The sequence below is a fragment of the Ictidomys tridecemlineatus genome, chromosome 8 (assembly GCF_052094955.1).
Source record: "Ictidomys tridecemlineatus isolate mIctTri1 chromosome 8, mIctTri1.hap1, whole genome shotgun sequence".
Classification (NCBI taxonomy): domain Eukaryota; kingdom Metazoa; phylum Chordata; class Mammalia; order Rodentia; family Sciuridae; genus Ictidomys; species Ictidomys tridecemlineatus.
In genome coordinates this window covers 113,397,397-113,419,424 of record NC_135484.1, presented here as the reverse complement: position 1 = coordinate 113,419,424, position 22,028 = coordinate 113,397,397, and positions in this window count along the sequence as shown.

Genomic DNA, 22,028 nt, shown 5'->3' with positions numbered 1-22,028 from the left:
CCGCCCAGGGCAATGACAGCCCTCTCCCCTGGGTGACTTTGCTCACGTACCTGGTGGTTAGAATGTCTGTGAGGATGTCACTTTGAGGACCTGTCAGGTTCTCAGCAGGAAACAGATGCCACGTTTAAAGTGGGGCAATGCCAGAGTCATTCACAAGGGACTCTGTACAGGTGGGGGGTCAGGGAACCACGAGGGGCAGTGACTAGGCAGGGGCTGTCCAGAGGGAGTGGAGCGAGTGCTTATCACCCTTGGAGAGAGATGGCCAGCAAGGAGCCTCCCAGGCAAGGGACGTCCCAGGCGGTCCTCCTGTCCTCTGATCTCCTCCCAGTGCCTCCCCTAGGCCAAATCCTCCCTGAGTCCTGCTGAGCCAACAGGGAGAGGAGGCAGGGAGGTCTCCCGGGCAGGCAAGGGGTCCTCAGAGTGGTTTGCACGGCCAAGAGCAAGTTCTAGATGTGCACGACTAATACATCACGCACGTTAACAAGCCGACACAGACAGGGGCTTTGAGAAGGAGGAGATAACAGAGAAGTGGAAGCCCTACTAAGTTTGTCTGGCACCCGAGTCGGTTCTCTCGTGCCCCCTTGGGGTATGTTTTCTCTGTCTCAATGAACACTGTCAAAAGGCCATTGTCCCTCAAGAATCACTCAGGGTGGTTCCAGGAAGGCACACACATGTAAAAATTGACCAAGCTGAGCACTTAAGATCACGCTGTCGGCTCAGGAGGCTGAGGCAGGAGGACCATAAGTTCAAAGCCAGCCTCAGGAATTTAGTGAGACCCTAAGCAACTCAGCGAGACCCCGTCTCTAAATAAAATATGAAAAGGCCTGGGGATAGAGTTCAGTGGTGGAGAATCCCTGGGTTTAATCCCTGCTACCCTTGTCCCCCCAAAAAAGATCAATGCCTGTAGGTAAATCACACACGTGTGCGCACACACACGTACACACAGGGCAGGGGGTGGGGTTCCCTCTTTACTTCCACTGCCATCTAGGAATCTGGAGCGGCCCTGCGTTCCGGGGCTGCCCCTCTCGCTTCTCCCACCTCTGCACCGCTGGGGGGCGAGTCTCAGGTACCTCCATGGCAACAGGGAGGCCCAGCCCCTTGTCCTCTCGGGGTCATCACAAGTCTCTTTATTTAGCTCTTACACTAGGAGCAGCTTTAGACACTAAGTGTGTATTAATTCGCTTGATCCCATGACGCCCCACGAACAGCATCATTTTTACCTTCATTTCCACGCGAGGAAACTGAGGCTCAGGGCGGGGAATGCTCGCGGGGTCCTGCAGCCAGTCAGGGCAGGGCTGAGGCTTGGCCCCTGGGGCTGTGCTCTGACCCACCGCCAGGCAGCTCCACAGGCCGTCCCTGTGGACAGCGAGCGATGAAACTGCATTTGAGAACTCGTCTATCCAAGCCAATTGCTTTTTTCTCCTATTTTACCCCAATCCCAAGTCTTTTCCTCTCTGTGGCCACTGGGTCATAAGCAGCACCCTAGAGAAGGTGCCCAGGGAGGCAGGAGCAGCGCCAGCCTGGAAGAGGGACAGTAGTACTGACCGGGCATCCTTCTGCTGGTTTGTCTCCTCCGCTCTCTGCTTGGCTGACTGACCTCTGCTGACCTTGGCCCTTGGTGTCCATCTTCCTTCCTCCCCCTGCAGTGGGCTCGGGCTCTTGCCCAGACACTTCCTGGCCTTCCACGCTAGTGAATGCCACTGTCCCTCAAAGACTGTCCTGCCCTCTCTGTCCAACTTCTAAATCTGGGAGGTGCCTGCCCGTCCCCCCTGCAAGCTCAGGCAGGGCAGGAGTCTCCTCTGTTCCCTTCTGTCCCCGCCCACCTTCCCCAGTGGTGCTCTGGGATGTAGCAGGTATCAGTCAAAGTCAGACTCAAAGAGGGCAAAGCTGGATATTCACAAGGGTTTTGACATCCTGTGTTCCGTGGACCAAGTGGGGGTCACAGACCGCGTGCGTCCTGATCAAACGTCTCCAGGTGTCCCCAGGTGTTGGGGCTGGCGTCTTCCCTCTTTTTCAGAAAGCTCTTAGCAGCCTGACTTCACGGCTCCCCGCTGGCTGGGAAAGAAGGGTGGGCCCTGGCTCATTAGCAATCTGAGGACTTGGGCAGCCAGACAGGGCAGCGCGCACAAGGCCGGCTGCCAGGCATCATTAGTGCCCGCCCGGTGGGGGACAGCCAGCAGGCACAGGCCTCGCAACAGACAGCCTCGTGGCAGAAGGCCCCGTGAGGCTGGAACTCTGTCCCCTCACAAGACAGGTCACCTCCCTCCCCGCTTCCCGGCCTTCAGGAGCTGTGTTCTTGTCGCTGACTCCGTGGGTAGTGAAGTCTGGGCGCCTGACAGCCCTGGCACACAGCCCGGAGGCCAGCGCCCGGGGGCACACTCTTGTTATTCAGCTCTGGCGGCCTCCCGTGATTGGGTGGCATTTGTGAGCACAAAAGAGACTCCGCGGCCATTCAGCGAGGCCTTTTCAGAGAGGGGCGCCGCAGGCCTCCTGGCTGGAGATCCTCCGGGGTCGGAGGGTGTCTATTTTGGGCAGCCGGGCATTTCTGTTGGCACGCTGACCCCGGCCTCCCGGGCCTGCGGGGGAGTCCCTGCAGGGGGGTGGCTGCCGCCTATGGTTTCTGCCAGGACCTCCGCACACGCAAGGCCTGATGCCAGCCGCCCAGCGCCCAGCAGTGGCCTTGCCAGGCCCCGCCCCCCGGCCCCCATTCACCTGCTCCTTCACAAATGGGGCATCAGTCCCCTGCCCCAGCCACCTGTGTCCCCAGCCTCCCTCCCCTGCCCTGGCAGCCCTACTGACAAGCGCACAGATGCGGTGGCCCTGTGGCTGGGCGTCTGTAACAAACCACCAGCTCCTTTAATTAGTGCCTCTTGTGATTTGGGTTCCTTTGTCACCCGCTGTCATCGCGGGTGAGACGGGGATCAAAGGTCCTGCCAGTCGTGCACCAGGCCCTGTCTTGGCAGGAGACAGCCGGCTGGTACCACGGAGGATAAAAGACAGCCCAGGACAGCAGCCTTGTCCCCTGCCGCTCCCGCCCACCCTGCACGGGAGGCCCCCCACCAACTTTGTCCCTAGTCCTGGGAACGCTGGGGCTTTGAACATCCCACCCAGAAACTGCCCGGCCTCCCAGCCTGCCCCGCGGCCGTCTGTTGTTGATTTTAAGTCTGTTCGCCCGGGAGCACCAGCTCGGCTCAGCAGACAGCACTATTTGCTTATTAATTTGTTTATTGATTTACTGGGCTGTATTTGGGGCTTCTCCCGGGAAGGACTCCAGGCTAGTGGGCCGCCCAGCTTGCAGCCGTCAGTCACATACAGCCCGGGCTTGAGATGCCACAAGGCCAGGGTCCCAAAGGATGTCCCGGCTGGGCCATGTGGCTGGGGGAAGGAGGCTGGTGGCGCCCTCCAGGGACACCCTGCATGCGGTGGGAACAGTGTGTCACCTGCACTCCTGACCTGGGGGTCCCCAGCAGGGAGCACACACCTCCTCACCCAGCTCTGGGGGGCCCAGCCTGCCTGCAGGAGGCCCTCCTCAGAGCAGGGGCCACGCGCCCAAGGTCTTGGGTGCCCAAGGCACTCAGACTCCTGTTTTAGGTGGGTTCCTGCCAGGATTAAGTAAGGCAAGGGGTGTTTCTACAAGAGTCTGCTCAGCTTTTGCATGATAATACTACATTTCTAAAACCCTCTGAGGACATCTGTGGCTTGGTCGCCTCTTTGAGGCTTATGTTGACTACAGATTGCGGCAGCAGGATGGGAGGTGGGGAGGGACGGGGAGAAGGCAGCAGCTTCTGAGCAGAATTCTATCCTGGATATGGCAAGATCCCTGCCAGAGGACTTCCACCCCTCCCCGCCCTCCCAGGCCGCCTGTGCCTGTCGCCTTGCCTGCCTGCGCTCTGAGGTTCTCATGATGGGTCGGTACTAGTTATGACTTGCATGGGCTGCAGGTAACAAGTAGCAAACCCCCAAAGATTGCCCTTTGCAATTTAGAACTTTTATTTCATTTTCTTTTGTAAGTCTACAGTCCAGGGCTGATATTAGGCTCTGTTTCCTCTGGTCCTCTGAGACCCAGCCTCTCACTAGCTTATTGCTGTGATGAGTGATTTCCATGTCCAATATCCCCTGATAGTCCAGCATGGTTGCTTCAGTGCCAGCCATTTCATCCACTTTCCAATCACCTGGGGGAAGGAAGTAAGAGCCAGCCATCTCTTAAGCAGAGTCTCAGAAGCCAGCTTTTGACAATTTCCTTCATACTGCCTTGGTCAGAATTTAATTATAGGACTATGTCTAGCTGAACGGGAGGGTAAGAAATAGTCTTTATTCTGCATGGCCACGGGGCTGGCCCAAATTCCATGACTAGAGAGTGGGGAGTGGAATGGGGACGACTGGCAAGTCTCTGCAATCTCTCTGCGCCGTGCCCCTGCCATCCCTGCACCTAGCAAGTGCTCCCTCTCTGGGGTGACCCTGGGAGCTCTTCCTGCACATGCAGGGCTGTGTCCTGGGGAGGGCAGGGCCCAGCAGCCAGGGCCTGCTGGACGTGGGGAAAGGCCGAGGGTGCGGCCCCTGTGCGGGGTCAAGAAGGACGAGTGTGCGCGTGACTAGGGCTGTGCTGTGGTTAAAGGGACCGGGGTCCTGCTGGCCTGGCTGACCTTTCTCTCTGCCCCTCTGTGGTTCTCCAGCTGGGGTCCCCCCAGGTGCTCCCACTGGGCCCCAGAGAGTGCAGGGGCTGCTGGGCCTGGACCTTCCCCCTCCCCTGGCCTGTCCTTGGACTGACTTCCAGATCCCAGAGGCATCCTCCCCCTCAGCCAGCGGGGCCTGAGGGTAGCCTGAGGACCCCGAGAGCCAGGGGACAGGGGAGGGGACCACAATGCCCCGGGGGAGGTGCTCCTGCCCCACCTGCCACCTCCCTTTCTCACCTCTTCCCCAGCCCCCTGCCGTGTCTCGGAGGAGCAGGGCCAAAGCCCTGCCTGCCACCAGTTCCTAGGGCTCCAGGAGGGCTGGTTCCCGGCTCCCTGCAGCACTAGGGTAGAGAGAGATTGAAGTTCTGCCCCTATGAATGGGCAGACAGCAACTGCCCATTTTGCGCATGGACACATCGAGGCCTGGCCATTTAATTTAGGGACTCCTCCCATCAGGGCCCAGGTTGCACTCTCAGGCCCTTTGGACTCCCTGTCCCTCCTGGGAATCTCAAAGCACAGGGTGGAACCCCTAGAGGGCATCGAGCTCAGCAAATTCCTGTGGCCATGAGTTCCCAGCCAGTGCTGCCAGATGTGCTGCAGCGGGGCAAAGGAGAGGAAGAGGTGCGTCTTACCTGGTGCTGGGGGTAGGACTCCATCAGGCGGGGGATGAGCATTTGGAAATAGGCAGCCTTCCTCCACTTGCTCTCTCACTCCTGGTGATGCCCAGGGCCCCAGAGGTGCACAGGTTGGAGCGGTTGAGGGAGCTCCATGGAAGGGGAGGGTCTGGGCTGGACCTTAAGAGGTAGTAGGGAGCTGGGCACAGTGGCACACGCCTGTCTTCCCAGCGACTTGGGAGGCTGAGGGAGGAGGATCACAAGTTTGAGGTCAGCCTCAGCAACTTAGTGAGGCCCTCAAACAACTTACTAAGACCCTGTCTCTAAATAAAATATAAAAAAGGGCTGAGGATGTTGCCCTGGGTTCAATTCCTGGTACCAAAAAAACCCAAACCAAACCAAACCAAGCAACAAAGAACCCAAAACGAAGAAGTAGGAATTAACTCCAACAGGCAGGAGGAGATGCAGCAGGAGGGGAGGAAAGCACAGTTGGTCCAGGTGGCCTTTTTTAGGGGAGTGGGCAATGATACTGGTAAGAAACGAGGGCTGGATGGTGGAGAGTTGGTGGAGCAAGCAGAGGCATTTGGACTTGGTTCTGCAACACAGGGAGGACATGTAATCCATGTGGGTGCCTCCAACCTCCCCTCCTTCGTCTGAGGCTCTGCTGAACCCACACAGCTTTGAGAGAGGTTTTCAACACAGCTCTCAGCAGCCCCTGCCTATGGTTTGCAGTTGAGAGGAAACTTAGTTGCTCTGGGTAATTGGGAGCCACTGCAGGTTCTTGAGCAAGAGAATGACAGAAAGGTTTTTGTATTTCTGGAGCCTGGGTGGACTCCTTGCCCTGTCCCATTGGAGCTGAGCTACAGGATGATGGTGGTTCCCTCTAAAGACGGTGGGGCAGCGGGGCCTCTGCCTTCCCCCTATAAACACACAGAATTCAGGCTTGTCCCCCAGGGCAAGGCCCAGCTTTCCTCATCACAGAAACTGGGTACAGACCGAGAAGCAGCCGCGCCACTGAGGGGAGATGGAATTCTGAGCAAGGATCTGGTGGACTGCACCCTGCTGAGGCAGAGAGGGGACCCAGGGCTGGGGGGGCACCCCACCAAGCGCCAGATTCTCATTCAGCGAGTTTCAATGCACCTTTAAAATGCATCAAGGCCCCAAGAAAACTCATCTGTCATGGTTTTCAGGGTGAGCGGGATCCATCCATCCACCGCAGACGTCTACGTGTCTATTTGTGTCTATTTTGTTTTAAATATATATTTTTTTTCTTTCCCAAAAGTGAGTATTGATTCTCGGTGACGGTGAGCATCATAGAATGTCATGAGAATGCTGTCAGGCATCCCACCCTCGGGTGACAGCCCTGCAGACGGGACTGTGAGACGACCCCCTCCTGTGGTCTGGGTCCGTTAGTCATGGCTGGTGTACGTGTGTGTGCGCGTGCGCGTGTGTGCGTGTGCGTGTGTGCGTGTGCGCGTGTGCGTGTGTGTGCGTGTGTGCGTGTGCGTGTGTGCGTGTGCGTGTGCGCGTGTGTGTGCGTGTGTGCGTGCGCGTGTGTGCGTGTGCGTGTGTGCATGTGCGCGTGTGCGTGTGTGCGCGTGTGCGAGTGTATGTGTGTGTGTGTGCGCGTGTGCGTGTGTGTGTGTGTGTGTGTGTGTTGGTGAGATTGTGGGGGCTGGGAACGAGGGACCCACTCCCACCCCACCGCCTGGGAGCTGCTGCGGACACCACGTGGACGCGTGTGCCAGCCGTGGGTCCCGCAGGCTGGCGGTGGGGACTGGGGAGCCGCGGGCCCCCCGCTTTGCCCCCACCCCTCCCGCCGGCTGCCAGGCAGGGCCTGCTGCCAACCAGCTCCCTGGTGAGCGCCGGGTCCGTGAGCAGCCGAGAGGTATGTTGATTTCCTTTTAATGTTGTTCAGGGTTCAATTTACCCAGTGGCACGCTAGTAAATAAATAAGAAAACGGAACCTTTGACAAGGGAAAATATGGAGTTTTCCTCCTATATTCCTGAGTAATATCTCAAAACTTTTGTGACTCACGAGGGCCTGCAGTGTTTGGCTAACAAAGGAAAGGGGAAAAAAAAAAGAGGAGGAAAGAAAACCATCTTGTTTCACATATATTTGTCAACAGCTTTATAGCAAGTGGAGAATATTCCACAGAATGGGGCCCTGCGCTCCACCTGCACCGAATGGGACCCCCGAGATTTGTGTCCGAGCCCAGGTGAGTGTAACCTGTGTCATTATATCCCTGTAAGGGGGACCGTTTCGGACAGCTGGACCCATTACCCACCAAATCTCCTGACACTGATCTCCTGGGCCGCCAGGGTCTGGAGTGGGGGTGGGGAGTTATTGCACCACAGTGGCCCCCGTGCTCCGGCTCAGAGGTGGCAGCAGGTAAGAGGGTGGGGCGAGGGGAGGGAGAACCCGCTATAGGAGAATGAGGCAGTAGAAGCAAAGGACCAACGAGGTGAGAGTGACAACTAGCATTCTGTCATCCGTGTACCCGGAGGAATGTGCTGAGACCCCACCATATGTCAGGGACTGGCAGGGCACAAGGAAGGGGTTGAATTATCGGTGACAGAGAGCCAGTCATGATGGTGTTAATAATCAACTGTTTACTGAGCACCTACTAGAGGCTGGGTAGGATCGCAGGCTGGAGCAGCTGAGCCCCTTGCTTTAGGGGGTTTTCCAATCTGGTGGGAAAGAGAGGTTCAAGCTCACTCAGCTTCCCACTGAAAAACCCTGGTCTTGCAGGATAGCTGGGGGAACCCCAAATTGGAGGATTTTTTAAAAATCAGTTTTAAAATCCAGGTTCTAGTTCATCTTAGAAACTTCAGCCCTGTCTCCTCAGGGAACTCAGACCCGACGTGACCAGGAACTGCGGGACGTCCATTTTTTTCTGGGAGAACTTGTCAAATTTGGCACAGATGGGATGAGCAAGGAGTGGGGGAGGGGGAGCAGGGGGGAGGGCTGGGAATGTGACCGGGAGAGAAGGGGACAGGAGGAGGACAGGCAAGATATCTGACCACTTGCGTGTGATGTGAATTAGGCCTGTGGAGAGAGCGGGCATTGGTCCCCAAGGCCAGGACACAGTTTGTGGAAAGGGACAGATGGGGGCTGTCGGCGGGCCAGTGGCCAGATGTAGTGGTAACTGAAGTCTTCTGCATCCTGAAGGGAATCAATGAGGGCAACTGAGAGTGAAATTGCTCTTTCAGTTGTGGGCAGTTTGGGGAGAAGGCAAAGGTGGGGGGTGAGTGGAAGTCAAGGGGTGGGACAGAGAGAGATGGTAGGGAAATGCTGTCCCAGGCGGCTGGCCCAGGCATGGGTGGTGCTTAATAATGGAAAGGAGCCAGGGAGCTGTCCAGCCCCAGGTGCTGAGATCCACTATGGGAGACAGCTCTTTCTGGTCCTCGGCAGCCGGCAGTCTTCCTACCCAGTGGTTCTCAAAGTGCAGTCCCTGGACCAGCAATATCATCACTACCTAGACATTTGCTAAAAATGCAAATTCCTGGGCCCCACCCAGATTTACAGAGGCAGAATCTGTGTGGGAAGGGGGTGCACAACAGCAACTTGATTTAACAAGCCCTCTGAGGGATCCTGATGCCTCTCAATTTGGAGAACCACTGCTTTCAACAGCTTGTCCTACCCCCAGTTCCAGGCCCTGTCCTTCCCTCTAGTACACCGCCCGCACGCAGCTCTGGGACCGCACCCACCTCCTACTTCTGAAAGCACTAGACATTTGTTTCTCATCATGCTGAGATCCATGAGGGAGGGCAATACCTGCTCAACCATGCCTGGCACAGACCCTGGCACACAGTAGGCACAGCAAATTTGTGTAATGAGCAGATGCAGGGATGGATGGATGAATACTAGAGAGGCAGCCAAAGTGTCTTATCAAGACCCCAAACAAGGGCTGGGGATACAGCTCAGTTGGTAGAGCGCTCGCCTGGCATGCATGAGGCCCTGGGTTCAATCCCCAACACTACCCCCTCCAAAGAAGACCCAAACAAGGGGCTGAAGTGTAGCTTACTGGTAGAGCCTTCTTCAAGTATGTGTGAGGTGCAAAACAAAACGAATAAAAAATACCCCAAACCCACAAGTGTGGTCAGGTATTTTCTTGCTTAAAACCCTCCTGAGGTCTCCAGTGTGTTCAGGATGAAGTCCAGTTCCTCACTGTGGGCGTGGCCTTCAAGGCACTCGGGTTTAGACCTCGTGGCCCAACACCCTGATTCATCCCGTGGTCCCCCTCAGCCATGGCTCCGTCTTCCACACACCCCGAGCTCATTCCCGCCTCAAGTCTGTGTGGGCTTCTTCCCGCTCCTCGGGGCCTGGCTGTGATGGAGCCTCCTGGGAGGGGCTTGCCCTGGCTCCCCGGGCACATCCCCTCCCACCTTGTGCCATTACCTTGCTGGTTGGCATGTGGTTTCCCCTCCTGGCACTAGTACATATCCAAAGATGAATTGGGAAGGACGCACCCCCATTTCCATACATCTCTCCATATAAACAAAAAATAACCCCTTATATAGCCTATTGACATTGCCTCAAATTTTAAAAAGCTTCCTGTATGAATATAGGTTTTAAATAAGAATACCGTGTGTAATTTGCAAATCCAGCTTTAGGATGAGTTCCTCTCTACCCATCCTGTTTCCCAAGTCCTTTGGATGGAGCTTCTGGAACAGCCATGGACCAAGCCCTTTAATCCCAACTCGTAGGGCAAGGTGAGCTCTGTAGCCTGGAGGGTTCCATTGAGCAGGAATAAAAATGGGCCATGCAGGGAGGAAGCACAGATTGAGACTCAAGACTCTAGCACATCCAGAGAAATGAAGGAGAGATGGGTGCTTTGGGATTGGGATACAAGGTACATTCTGGTTCATCATAAAGGACACTTGTGTGGAACTGGAAAAATTATCAAGGGGCAAATTCTTCTAAGAAAACTGTACATTATTCTGCAAAGTGCTCACTCCACACCAAGCACTGTTCTAAAAGCTTTGCTCATATTCATTAGTTTCTTATCAGAGCCTATGAGGTGCTGTCCATGGTGGTGCACGCCCGTGATCCCAGTTACTCAGGAGGCTGAGGCGGGAGGATCTCCAGTTCAAAGCCAGCCTCAGCAACTTAGTAAGGTCCTAAGCAACTCAGCAAGACCCTGTCTCTAAAGAAAAAGGGCTGGTGATGTGGCTCAATGCTTAAGAACCTTTGGGTTGAATCCTGGGAACTAAAATAAATTAAAAAAAGAAGCTGTGAGCTGAGGGCTATTATCACCCCCATTTCACAGAATGAAAACTGAGACGTGGGGCGGTGCAGTAACTTCTCTAAGGCTCCCGGCAAGTAAGAGGTTGGGGCAGAATCCACTCCGAGGAAATCTGGCTGGCATCTAAACTGGCCCTCTTTACTACCTCTGCAATAATGAGGTCAGCCGTGTCCTGTTTCTTTCTTTTTAAACATGTTTTTAGTTGGAGGTGGACACAATCCCTTTATTTCATTTTTATGCGGCGCTGAGGATGGAGCCCGGTGCCTCACTGGTGCTAAGCAGCTCTCTACCGCTGAGCCCCTCTTTCCATAGTTCTTTAGTCGCCCGGGTCAGTGTCTTACTCTGGCTCGTTCCGAGGGCCATGGAGTGGCCCGTGCAGGTGTCCACCTGTTTCTAGGCGAGATGCTGAAGTGGGCAGGCTCCAAGAGAGGGAAAGTTAGGGCTCCACGCCCTGCCATCAAGCCTGGCGCCTGCTTGCAAGAAACTTTGGGGTCTTTGTCCTTCAGCCGAGCGGTGCACACGGAGGGCACGCCCAGCCCGCGCACCCAGGGTCGGAACCGGCAGTGACACGCCGCCAGCCCCGCCCCCCCCCCCCCCCCCCCCCCGCCAAGGCTATATATAGCGCCGCGAGCCCTTCTGCAGATCCACCACGGAACCGCGCTCGGTGCAGATTTGCAAACAGCTTGAGATTACTGAATTAATTAGAATAAAATTAATCAAAACACCCACCCCAAAGGAGCCTGAGCATGTGGAGTGTGACGGGCTGAGGAAGGAGGCGCAATCGGGAGAGCGCCACACGGCGGCCTGGCTCCCGGCCGAGCCCCGGCAGGGTCAGCGCCAGAGGGGGGGTCTCGGGCCCTGCGCACCCAGCCCCTGCCCAGCCCCGCTTCTGCACGACCCCAGAGCACACGGTCCCCCCTGTCCAGGACGCGCCTTCTATGGGGACCGAGGCTGGGGTCCTGATGGAGTGTTGGGCTGAGCCATCTAGGAGGTGATGAACGGGAGGAGGAGAAAGGGACAAGGCGGCCACCGGGTCTGGACCTCTGGGCCTCTACATCATTGCTTCCCAGGGGGGTGGTTCTGGCTTTACTCACCCCTTTCAGTCTTTGTAAGTTATATCGAATGCAGAGCACGGATCCTGGGCCAGACCTTCCGTCACATCCAGCTGTGTGATCTCTCTGTGCCTTAGTTTCCTCCTCTGTCAAATGGGGATAATAAATAGCACATCCTTATGGAGCAGGTCGAAGGCAGGTACTGTGTAAGTATAAGCTGTTATTAGGGTCTCTAGCAGTCAAGAGGTCCCTCCCATCTTGGCCTTCAGTTTCCTTCTTCTTCCTCTTCCACGCCTTCATCGCTCCATTGATCCATTCATCCATCTATTCCACAAATGATTGCTGAACACACATATGTGTCTGACCCTAGATCAGAGCTTGGGGATGTAAGTATGAGGCCCAGCCCCTGCTTTTGGGGGCTCCCCGATTGATAGAGGGTCATGGATGCACCTGCTCAAGATCCCAGGGTGAGAGCGAAAGCTTCGCATAGAGATCTGAGCAGCAGGTCTCGGGGTGCACAAGCCTGGGAAAGTCATTCCAGGCAAGGGAACTGTATGTGCAAAGCACTGGGACCAGAATTAGTTTCCTGAAACACAAATTCGACCAAGTCATGCCAATTGTGTTTTGGCCAAGAACCTGTAATCAGCCCTGTGAGCTCACTATGGTTCATGTTGCACAGGATTTAAAGTCCTTCTGCTTGGGTTTCAGTTTCTTCCCAATCTGCGGCAACTTACTTACTCCGTATTCACCAACTCAAGCCCCACCTGCAGCTAGGTACTTGGAGTGAAGCCCTCTCCTCTTCTGCAAAAGGATAGGATCTTCAGTGGAACTTACAAGACGATGCATGTTGCTGTGTGGGAGCTGGAGTGTCCCTCAAAGGCTCATGTGTTGAAGGCTTGGTCTCCAGTACAGCAACATCCAGAGGTTTGGGGGGGATTTGGGGAAGTGATCAGATCATGAGGGTGATCAGATCATCAGGGGATGGATGACTCTGTGGGGTTGGTGGAAACTGTAGGAGGTGGGACTGGATTGAAGGGAGCGTGCCCTTGGGACTATATCTTGTGTCCAGCCGACCATGAGCCTTCAATTTTATTTTCTTTCTTCCTTAAAGTTTATTTTCTCAGGCATTTTGTCACAGCAACAAAAAAGCTGGCTGACACACAAATAGCTAGGTGCTTAATGAAGGAGCACCTCGGCGCTGCGGACACACTCAAGGCTGTTCAGTCTGGTTCTCTTTGTTTCAAGCGTGTGGAGGAAGCAACTGCCAGGCAGAGTTCAGGGCGTGGTCTGGGAGTCAGCAGAGCTGTGTCTAGTCCTGGCTTGCCCTCCAAGACGCTTTCTATGGGAACCTTCCCCCCAAAGCTCCTCCCTCCATTTCCTCATCGGCAAAATGAAATGGTTCTGGAGTTTCTCGGCAGGGGGCGCTATGGGCCTTTGGGGAGAAACAACTCTGTTGAATGAGCCCATCCAAGCATTTGAGAATCCCAGCAGCTAGCACCGCCTCCCCTTTCCCCCCAGCAAACATAGAGGCAAGCAGAACCACCCCTTCAAGTTTCCAATCCCTCCCTCCATGCCTCAGGGTAGGAGTGTGGTTTGAAAAGCATTTTCCTGATCCTTTCCAGCTCTGATCTACCAATCTCTGACTCCTTAGTTATGTCTAATACATCAAGGAGACTCTGCTTTGTACATTTCCCCTCAGTCGCTACAGAAGTTTGGGGTGCATACAGGCAGCAAACTATAAGTCACTGGGGAGCAGGTGTGTCCCAGGTTCTGTAGCTACACTGAGAAATTTCACACCTGGCTGTGCCACGTAACAGCTGTGTGATGCTGGGAAAGCTACTTAATTTCTCAGAGCTCCGAAACTTGGTTCTTTTGTAAAATGGGCAACAGTGATGAGTCTGGATCTGAACCAGGATCTGAACCCAAGTGTCTCTGAACAGTTCACAGAGTCATTGTGAAGGTTAAATAAGAATAAATGTGCCATGTACAGTGTCGCTCACTGGTAATCCCAGTGGTTTGGGAAGCTGAGGCAGGAGGATCATGAGTTCAAAGCCAGCCTCAGCAACTTCGCAAGACTCTATCTCAAAAGTAAAAATAAATAAATAAATAAATAAATAAATAAAGAGGGGTGGAGATGTGGCTCAGTGGTTAAGTGCTGCTGGGTTCAATCCCCAGTATCTTCTCCCCCTCCAAAAAAAGAATAAACGTAAAGCACACAGCACCGAGCCTGGCTTGTAATGACATACTCAATACAAGATTTATTGAGTCATCTGGGCAAAGATTAAATCTCAATTTTCTCACTAAATAAGAATAAAAGTGCTCAGGGATGTTGTGAGACCAAAGCCAGCGTGCAGTTGTCCCTCAGTGTGCTACATGATGGGGGGACTATAAATGAATCACTGCCAGTTTAGCAGTATCTTTCAAAATTACAAGAACACATGCCCCTGTCCCAGCAATTCTGTCTCTGGCTAATTTCCCTATAAATACAGGTGTGCAAATAACTTATTTACAAGACTTGAATTAACAAAAAGAAAGAACGGAAGAAAAGAAAAGAAAAGGACTCCAATTATCTGTCCAGTTGTGGTTAGTTAAATCAATGGTGGGGCATAGATACACTAGAATACTATACAACTATAGAAAGGAACAAGGGAGTTCTCATGTACCCCATGGAAAGATCTCCAAGATAGACTGGACTGAGAAAAAGGAGGCTCTGTCTGGAATGGCAGTGTCCACAGGCAGTACTGCCCTAGAAGGCTCTGGAAGGACTCACAGGGATCAGTAACAGTGGCTGCTATCAGTGGCTGCTATCTTCAGGGAGGGTAAGGAAGAGAGGAAGGCTTGCGGGAATTTGGAACCATATGGATATAAAAGCTATTGATAAGTACAAACCCCAGCGTCTCACCCAGAGCGGTACTGAGCGCCAGTCTGAAGCGAGGTCTCGGTGCCGGGGATGGCATGGGGCCTGGCTCCCTGCATCTCTGGCAGATGGCCCGTCGCCATCATCATCCGCACACACTGCCAGGGTCCAAGGCAGGGCTTGGCCGGGGCCCAGGGGTGCCGCGCCCCCTCAGGGCAGGCAGCCACTCAGGCCATCCCCAGCACCTTGGGAGGCCTCTTTCTTCCCAAGAGGCCCCCGCAGTTTGGAGGCTGTGGTGCCAAATGCCTGATTGCTCTGCCCGGGAGCATGCCCCTCAAGGGTTCTGAGGTGTCTGTGTGATTGGAAAAGGAGAACATTGCACAGATGGCCCTAACCCTGAGCCCCTTCTTCCTGCCCGGAGCAAAGAGGCTGCGGCTGTAGCACGGGATGAAGCAGGTCTGAGGAGAGAGGTGTCCCTGCTGGAGCCTCCCAGGGAAGAGGGAGGTGGGTGGGGGTGCAGAGCCCGTGGGTCAGACACGCTTGGGTTCAGATCCTGGCTGGGCCACTCACGGCCCTGGGGTCCTGGGCAAAGCAGTCCCCGGTTTCCACATCTGTGAGATGGGAACAATCACACATCCACTTCACAGGTTGTTGTGAAGAGCCAAGGTCATGTTTGCAAAGTGCATTAGCACAAAGTAATAACTGAGGGAAGGGGCCGGCGTAGCTCCGTAGGAGAGCACTTGCCTAGCACGCTCAAGGACTTGGGTTCCATCCGCAGCACGACCAAACAGTAATAGTGATAAGGAAGGCTGCGACTTGGGGGTGCAAGTGATATACTTGGAGAGTGATCTAGGGCAGCAATGAATGAGGGCGCAGGGCCCGGAGGGAAACAAATACGAGGTGTACTAACGAGCAGTTGCCATCCTAGGTTCAGTGCTCAATCCTCCAGTACCCCTGGCAGACTGTGCAGAACACACCTCAGAGTTAACTGAACAGAGGGACATTGATACACCAACTCCCTACGGTCATCAGGGAGGGCTACCCTAACCACTTGCCTTCCCCACACTTCCAGCCAGCCTGGGGCTCAAGGCAAGCAGGCTTGGAGTGATGGGGATCATCAAAGAATCCCAGCAGAAGTCAGGTGTGGTGGCCTATAACCCCAGCAGCTCGGGAGGCCGAGACAGGAGGATCGTGAATTCAAGCCAGCCTTAGCAATTCAGTGAGGCCCTAAGGAACTCAGTGAGACCCTGTCTCTAAATAAAATATAAAAAGGGCTGGGGATGTGGCTCAGTGGTTAAGTGCCCCTGGGTTCAATCTCCGGTACAAAGAAAAGAATCATCAGGCAGAGAACCATAGGTGCCATGCAGGAGACCCGCAAGTGCTGAGGGCCCATGAGTGCAGCACCATATCTGTGTCACAAGTGTTCTAAGGTGTGCCGGGTGCCATTTATGAGCCATTTACAAATATTAACTCGTGCACTGTGTTCCGCTAACCACGATGAGTAAATGAAGACACAAGGGCGTGGAGAGGTGGAGTAACTTGCTCAAGTTCATCCTGTTAGGAGGAGAGCCAGGATTCTAACAGGGCAAATCTGGCTTATTAGGTCTGAAAGGCCTTAGACACCACCCAGGCCAATCCTTCACTGATGGATCGGGAAACTGAAGACCAGAGAAGGGGAGCAATGTAAAGTCCCCCTGCAAGCTGTGGCAGGACCAGGAACTGAACTCCCTCTGTCTCTGGCCGGCCCCTGCCCTGCGTTTTCTGCTCCGGGTTACCAGACACAGGTGGTGGCTTTCTGCAGCGGCTGGGAGCTGCAGTGCGGAAGCCACAGGGCCATTAATCGGCTGGGAAGGCGGGCAAGACACAATCAGATTATGATCTTAAGATGCATGCTTCGAATCTCAACATCAGCAAAGGAATCAGGACCCAGAGGACGTGTGTGTCTCCTGTCCCTGCTTTTTAACCCCAGGCTGTCATCAAAGAGGAAAAGAGGAGCTGGGTTCACCAGGGTGTGAAATTTCCTTTTTGTCTCCTGGGGTGGGGAGGGAGAGATGAGAAATTGCGATGCACCCTGTGTATAATTAAAGGCTCCAGAATTTCTGGAGGATTATGTTGCTTAGAGACTCCGTAGGCTATGGGTGGCAGAGCTGGGTGCTGCCTGTCATGCCCCTCAGTGGTCTAAGGAAGGCTAAGGGGTGTGTGTGTGTGTGTGTGTGCGCGCGCGCATGCGCGCGCGCGTGCACTGGCTCACACTCATGCCTGAACTGAGGAGAAAGCACAACTGAAAAGATGTAAATTCACTTTGGAAGCTTCATACTTCACAGAAAAGCCAGAGCAGGGGACTGTTATCTTTACCCGGAGGCAACATTCTAGAATCTTCACCCTCAGGTTGCCAAGGGCTCGTGTCTTGGCCAAAGCCTCCTCCGTCTGTTGCAGACATGTCTGTCAAGAGAGCGGTGACCTGCTTACCTGGCTTCACCTGGTTCTATCCTGGTTTGGCACTGAACATCCACATCCTGGGAACCCTGGACAAAAATCAAGACGGCTGGTTGTCCTAGAAGAGGCCCTTCCTTCCCCACAATGGCTAACCCCAGACCGGAGAGGTCAGCTGTTTCAGGGTCAGTTGGGACCTGGACGAGGTCAGGGTTGTGACAAGAGCAGTCTATCTGTCTCTGTTTCCAAATTTGTTTCCAGCTCTTGTTTTTGGATATCACCTTTACCTGACTGCTTCCTCAAATCAGGTCACACTTCTGTCAGGGATCTTTCCTGCTCTGGGAAGGGGTGTCTGGGATTCCCTGTGGGCCTGGTTGGTCTGGCTGGCCAGGCCATGTGTCTGGTGTGGGGCTGATGCAGGACCCGGGCTGAGGCCAGGATACGAATGCTGTGCAATTTAGGAAAGTCTTTTTTCCCCCCCTCTCTGGGCCTTATGTAGGGATTGGACTGGGAGATTTTTATTTTTATTTTTTAAAGGGAGATTTTTTTTTAAAAGAGAGAATTATGTTTAAATTATGAAAATAAATGCAATTATTTGTTGAAAGAAATTTAACAGTACAATAATTTAAGAGTGAGAGGTGAGAGTCCCCCTCTCTTCCCATGGGACAACCATTGTTAAGAGCCTCTATTTTTTTTTTATCTTCCCAGAAAATTTCCTATGCATATGCAAGCTGTGGGAGTATATATAGCCTTTATTTAAAATGTAACACAAATGAGATTGTACTTTACACGCTATTCTGCAACTTGCCTTTTCTGTTGAACAATATATCCCGGACATCTTTCCATGTCCACACACGCATAAATCTTTCCCATTCTGGTTGCTGCAGAATGTTCTGCCTTAAGGATGCACCTTGGCTTGTTTACTCAATGCTGCCTGTTTCTAAGGCCCCCCCCCCCCAGCTCTCTTGCCTACCGTCCAGGCAAAGAGAAAGGGCTGGAGGGGGGAGGGGGAGGGGAAGGGGAAGGGGAGGGGTTGGGGCTGGAGAATATCAGCTCCAGGAAAGCTTGGTGTCTGTCGAATCTCTTCTTAGAAAGCCATAAAATGACTTGGAGAAGGGTAAGGAGGAGACAGGAACTTCTAGGCCCGGATAATTAGGTGCTCAGGGTGCTTCTAAAGATGCACAAAACAGCTCCCCCCACCAGGGTGGGGCCGCAGACACTAGGTTTTCTGCTAATGCAATGTGACAGGGCTGCAGTGCCTGATAAGTTTTTTTTCATTTCTTTGTCTTTCCTGAGAGAAACTCATGATTATCACCTTCTAGGTCACCAGGAACAGAGCGCAGAGGGACAACACAGCTCGGGCGCTTCCAGCTGGCTCCCATCAAGAAGTTAGAAGGGAGCCTGAAAATACATTTCCTGTTATCATCTCTCTTCTCCCGAATGACTTTCCCTGGCGGGGCTGGGGGAGGGGAGGCGGGCAGCAGGCCCCTCCCGAGGACCTGGGCAGGAATATTAATGCCCCGACTTTCGAGCGCAGGGGGAGGGCGGCACGGCCCAGCCCGGTCCGGGGAGGGCCTGGGAGAAGGGTCGCTGCGCAGCGCGCCGCCGGAGGCCCAGATCCGCCAGCCCTCGGCAGGAGCCGCCCAAATCCTAATGAAAACATCTCCTCGCTGCTGGCAGGGCGCCCCCGACGCACCGCCTGGCTTCTCCTGGGAGAGGATGGGCGCAGCGCGCAGACACCTCAAGCGCGGGGCTGTGTGCGCACAGCACCAGCGCCTTTCTCCCGGCCGGGGCATCCATCTCGCTGGGTCTGGATAGATAATACAATCTCTCTGCCCACACCCCATTTGCTGGGAGACAGCCTGGGCTTCTGAATTTTTTATGGCCTCACTTAGCTTGGAGGAAATCCAGAGGTCAAAGCCGGCGCAGACGCTCCAGTCACCTTGTCTGTCCGCTCGCACAGCCTTTCCGAAACGGGCTCACCCACGGGGCCCTAAATTATGGCGATTACACTGCAATTCGCGGCGCGATATTACTTTGATACACTACCTGCTGCAGCCCGGCCCGGGAGGCGTGCATTATTTACCAGGGAGGCTGCTTGCGCAGCGCACTAGAGCCGCTGGCGCTCTGCGGGGTCCCTCTTGTCCCTGCAGCCCTCCTCTGCCCGCTGTGCCAGGTCTTGAGCGGCAGTGCGGGCAGGACTGGAGCAGCCCCTTTCTTTTGCAGTGACCCTTTTCTGACCGCAATATAGGCCCAGAGAGTGGCCAATGTGGCAGCTGGCCATGAGAATGAAGGTGGGCGGGTGGAGAGAAATGCTGAGCCCGCAGCTCCTTCTGGCTCTTAAGAACACCCCTGACCCTCCTTAGCCGGCAAATAAGGGCCTTGGTCGCGTGCGCGCACACTCCTGGAACCGCACGGAGAGCGCGTCCTGGAGCGCACGGCCGGCTCCCGGATCCTGGCCAACTGCTAGCAGCGGGTTAACCCAGCGGCCAGCCTCAGGAATTCTTTTACTGGAGATCTAGTAGCTGCATTTGCCTCAGCGGATGCCCAGTTTTGCCTTGGCTGAGGCTGGGGGTCGGGGGCTGTGGGCGAAGTTGGGCAGCCGGCCTCTCTCCGGCTGCCCCCATTATGGCTTGGCATCAGCATCTAGATTGCAGGTTACTTCTGCTTTTATCCAAAGCGGTCCTTAAGGGAGATGGATTTCTGATTGAAATCCAGTCAATTGGCTCAGAGGCTCGGAGGGCGCAGCGTGAGCACACTTCTGGGGAAATTGCCCTGGGTCTGGGAGGAGGGGCCGCGGGGGAGGGGACCGGAGCCTCTTGCCCTGCTCTGAGCCTGAGAACAAGCAGCTTGCTCTGGTTGGTATGCGACAGTTGGTGTGCTTTGGTTGGTATTCCTAGAATCCCCGCTGGGGAATCCACCCTGTGTCTCCAGCTCCCTGGGTTGATCCAGCTAGAAATCTCTCAGAGGTCACTGCATTCAGTCTCTGGCTACCAGACAATGTGTGGTAGAGAGCCTGATGAGGGGGCTCTGGTTGGCGGGAGGGGGCTGTTTTGGTGGGTGAAGGAGGGTGACCTGGGTGGGTATGCCTAAAGGTGGATTCCTCCAGTGCTAGTTCTTGTTCTCCAGAACTTACTATCAAATAGGGAGAGGTAATTGATCCCTGCAGGACACACCTGGCTGGGGACAATCCTAAACTACCCCTAACTCCATATTCAGGACCTCACTTTTCTTATACCCAACCCAGCCCTCCTTTCCTATCAGGGAACAGGGAGGCGCCTGGGGGGCATCTCTGACACTCCACCTACGTGTCCCTATCACCCCTAAACATTTTCAATGCAGGGGGTCTGGATTCTGGATGAAGCCTTCTCTTTAGTGTGGCTTAAAAATGTGAATTGTCCTCGGAGGGGCCACAGGAGCCTCGAAGCCTTCCAGGGGAGGAGTTCACCAGCCCATCCATCAGGAGTGGCCTCACACCTCTGTGCCGGAGCCCGGGGTTCATGGTGGGGAAGGGCACAGGAAGGCGGGGACTGAGAGCTGCCTGCTGCTTCCCAGTGGTTGAGGAGAGAATGATGGGGACAGCAGACATGGAGACCAGAGTGACACATTCCCTGGTATCCCAGAAATGTCAGGAGCTCCTTCTGCCCGCTCTTCCTGGGCTGGCAAAGAGCAGACATGTCACCTCTGTCCTCCTGAGGACTTGTCTGAGACGTTATTCAGGAGGTGGCCATAGGGGCAGATGGTGCCCTGGGGTGGCCGAGGGCAGGGAGGAGTCTGAGTCTTTGCCCTGCCCCGCCCTTTACGGGCAGTGTGACTGTGGTCCTGTCACCCTCCAGCTCTGCTCTGGGGAAGAACAAGCGGGTCCCCTGCAGTGCACAGAGCCAGCTGGGCCTGGCTGTGCTGCAGGGTCAGGACAGAACACCACGCTGGTCCACGCTGGTCCACAAGAAGATGGATTTTCCTACTTGGTTCAGCTGGCCGACCAGGGGGCTGTGTCCACCTTGGTGGGCGGGAGGCAGAGCCGCCCTGTCCACCTGCTCCTCCTCTGTCTGTGGCTGTTGGCCTGATGGTTTGTTTGGTGGCTCCTGGCACCTGCTCCCTCCCTGTGCCTATCAGGAAGGTAACCCAGGTGGGGAGTGGCCGAGACGGAGCATCCACTGACCCTTGGGCTGGGAAAGGGTCTCTTGGGGCCATCCCCGTTCAGTGGCCACCTTGGGCCTTGGGCCCCTCCGCAGAAGCTCCCCTTCTCCCCACCTCTCACTGACTCTCCCTGGGCAAGGTCATCATTTTCCAGAACCAGAGTCAGTGGGTCTCCTGGATCCTCTTTAGGAATCCGAGCTCTTCTTCTTGGGAGCAGGACACAGGGGTGGGTCCCTTTGGGGGTTCCAGGGCAGCCCTCTTGTCCACATGCCACCGTCTTCTTGGGCTAAATCTGCCCCGGGTCCCTCACTCGGCTGCTTCTGAGTTCTCTCCTGATCTTGGCTCTGCCAGGAACCAGCTGGGCTTCAGAGCCCTCAGGGCGTCTCCAGCCTAGGAGCCTGGGGCAGAGTCACCATCCCAGACCTTGGGCCCGCTGGACTCCAACGGCATGGCCGCCAGGCAGGAAACCTCTTCAGAGGGAAGGGGTTCTGCCAGCTCTTCCAGGGAGAGGCGTCTTCCAGGTCTCTCTGAAGCAGCCATCCTGCCCTTCCTCAGAGCGTGCAGGATGTGGATGCCCCGCGGGGGACCCAGTGTCCTGCCCTGACTGGGAGGCAAAGGTGCAGGAGGGATGAGGCTCTTCAGTTCTCCCCGCCCATCCCTGGCCATCCTGGGGGTGGCCCCCGCAGGCTTGGGACCACAGTTGGGCCCCGGGGAAGGCCTCCAGCTCGGCAGCCACCCCCAAGGCCTTCTGTCCCCAGCACCCCAGAATTTCTCCTGACTCCCAGAAGGTGTTCCTGGAGGACCCCCTCCGCACACAGCCCTCCTCCTCCCCGCCCCCAGCTCTTAATTTATTATTAACTCTGAAACTGACTTTGAAATTATGGAGGACCGTGTTGTTTCTCTCCTCGGCATCTCTTATGGTCCCCAAGGGGAGGTGAGCCGGGAGAGCCAGAGACACAAATATGCTGTGAAAACCCTGTGGATTTCCAGTGGCAGCGAGGGGAAGGAAA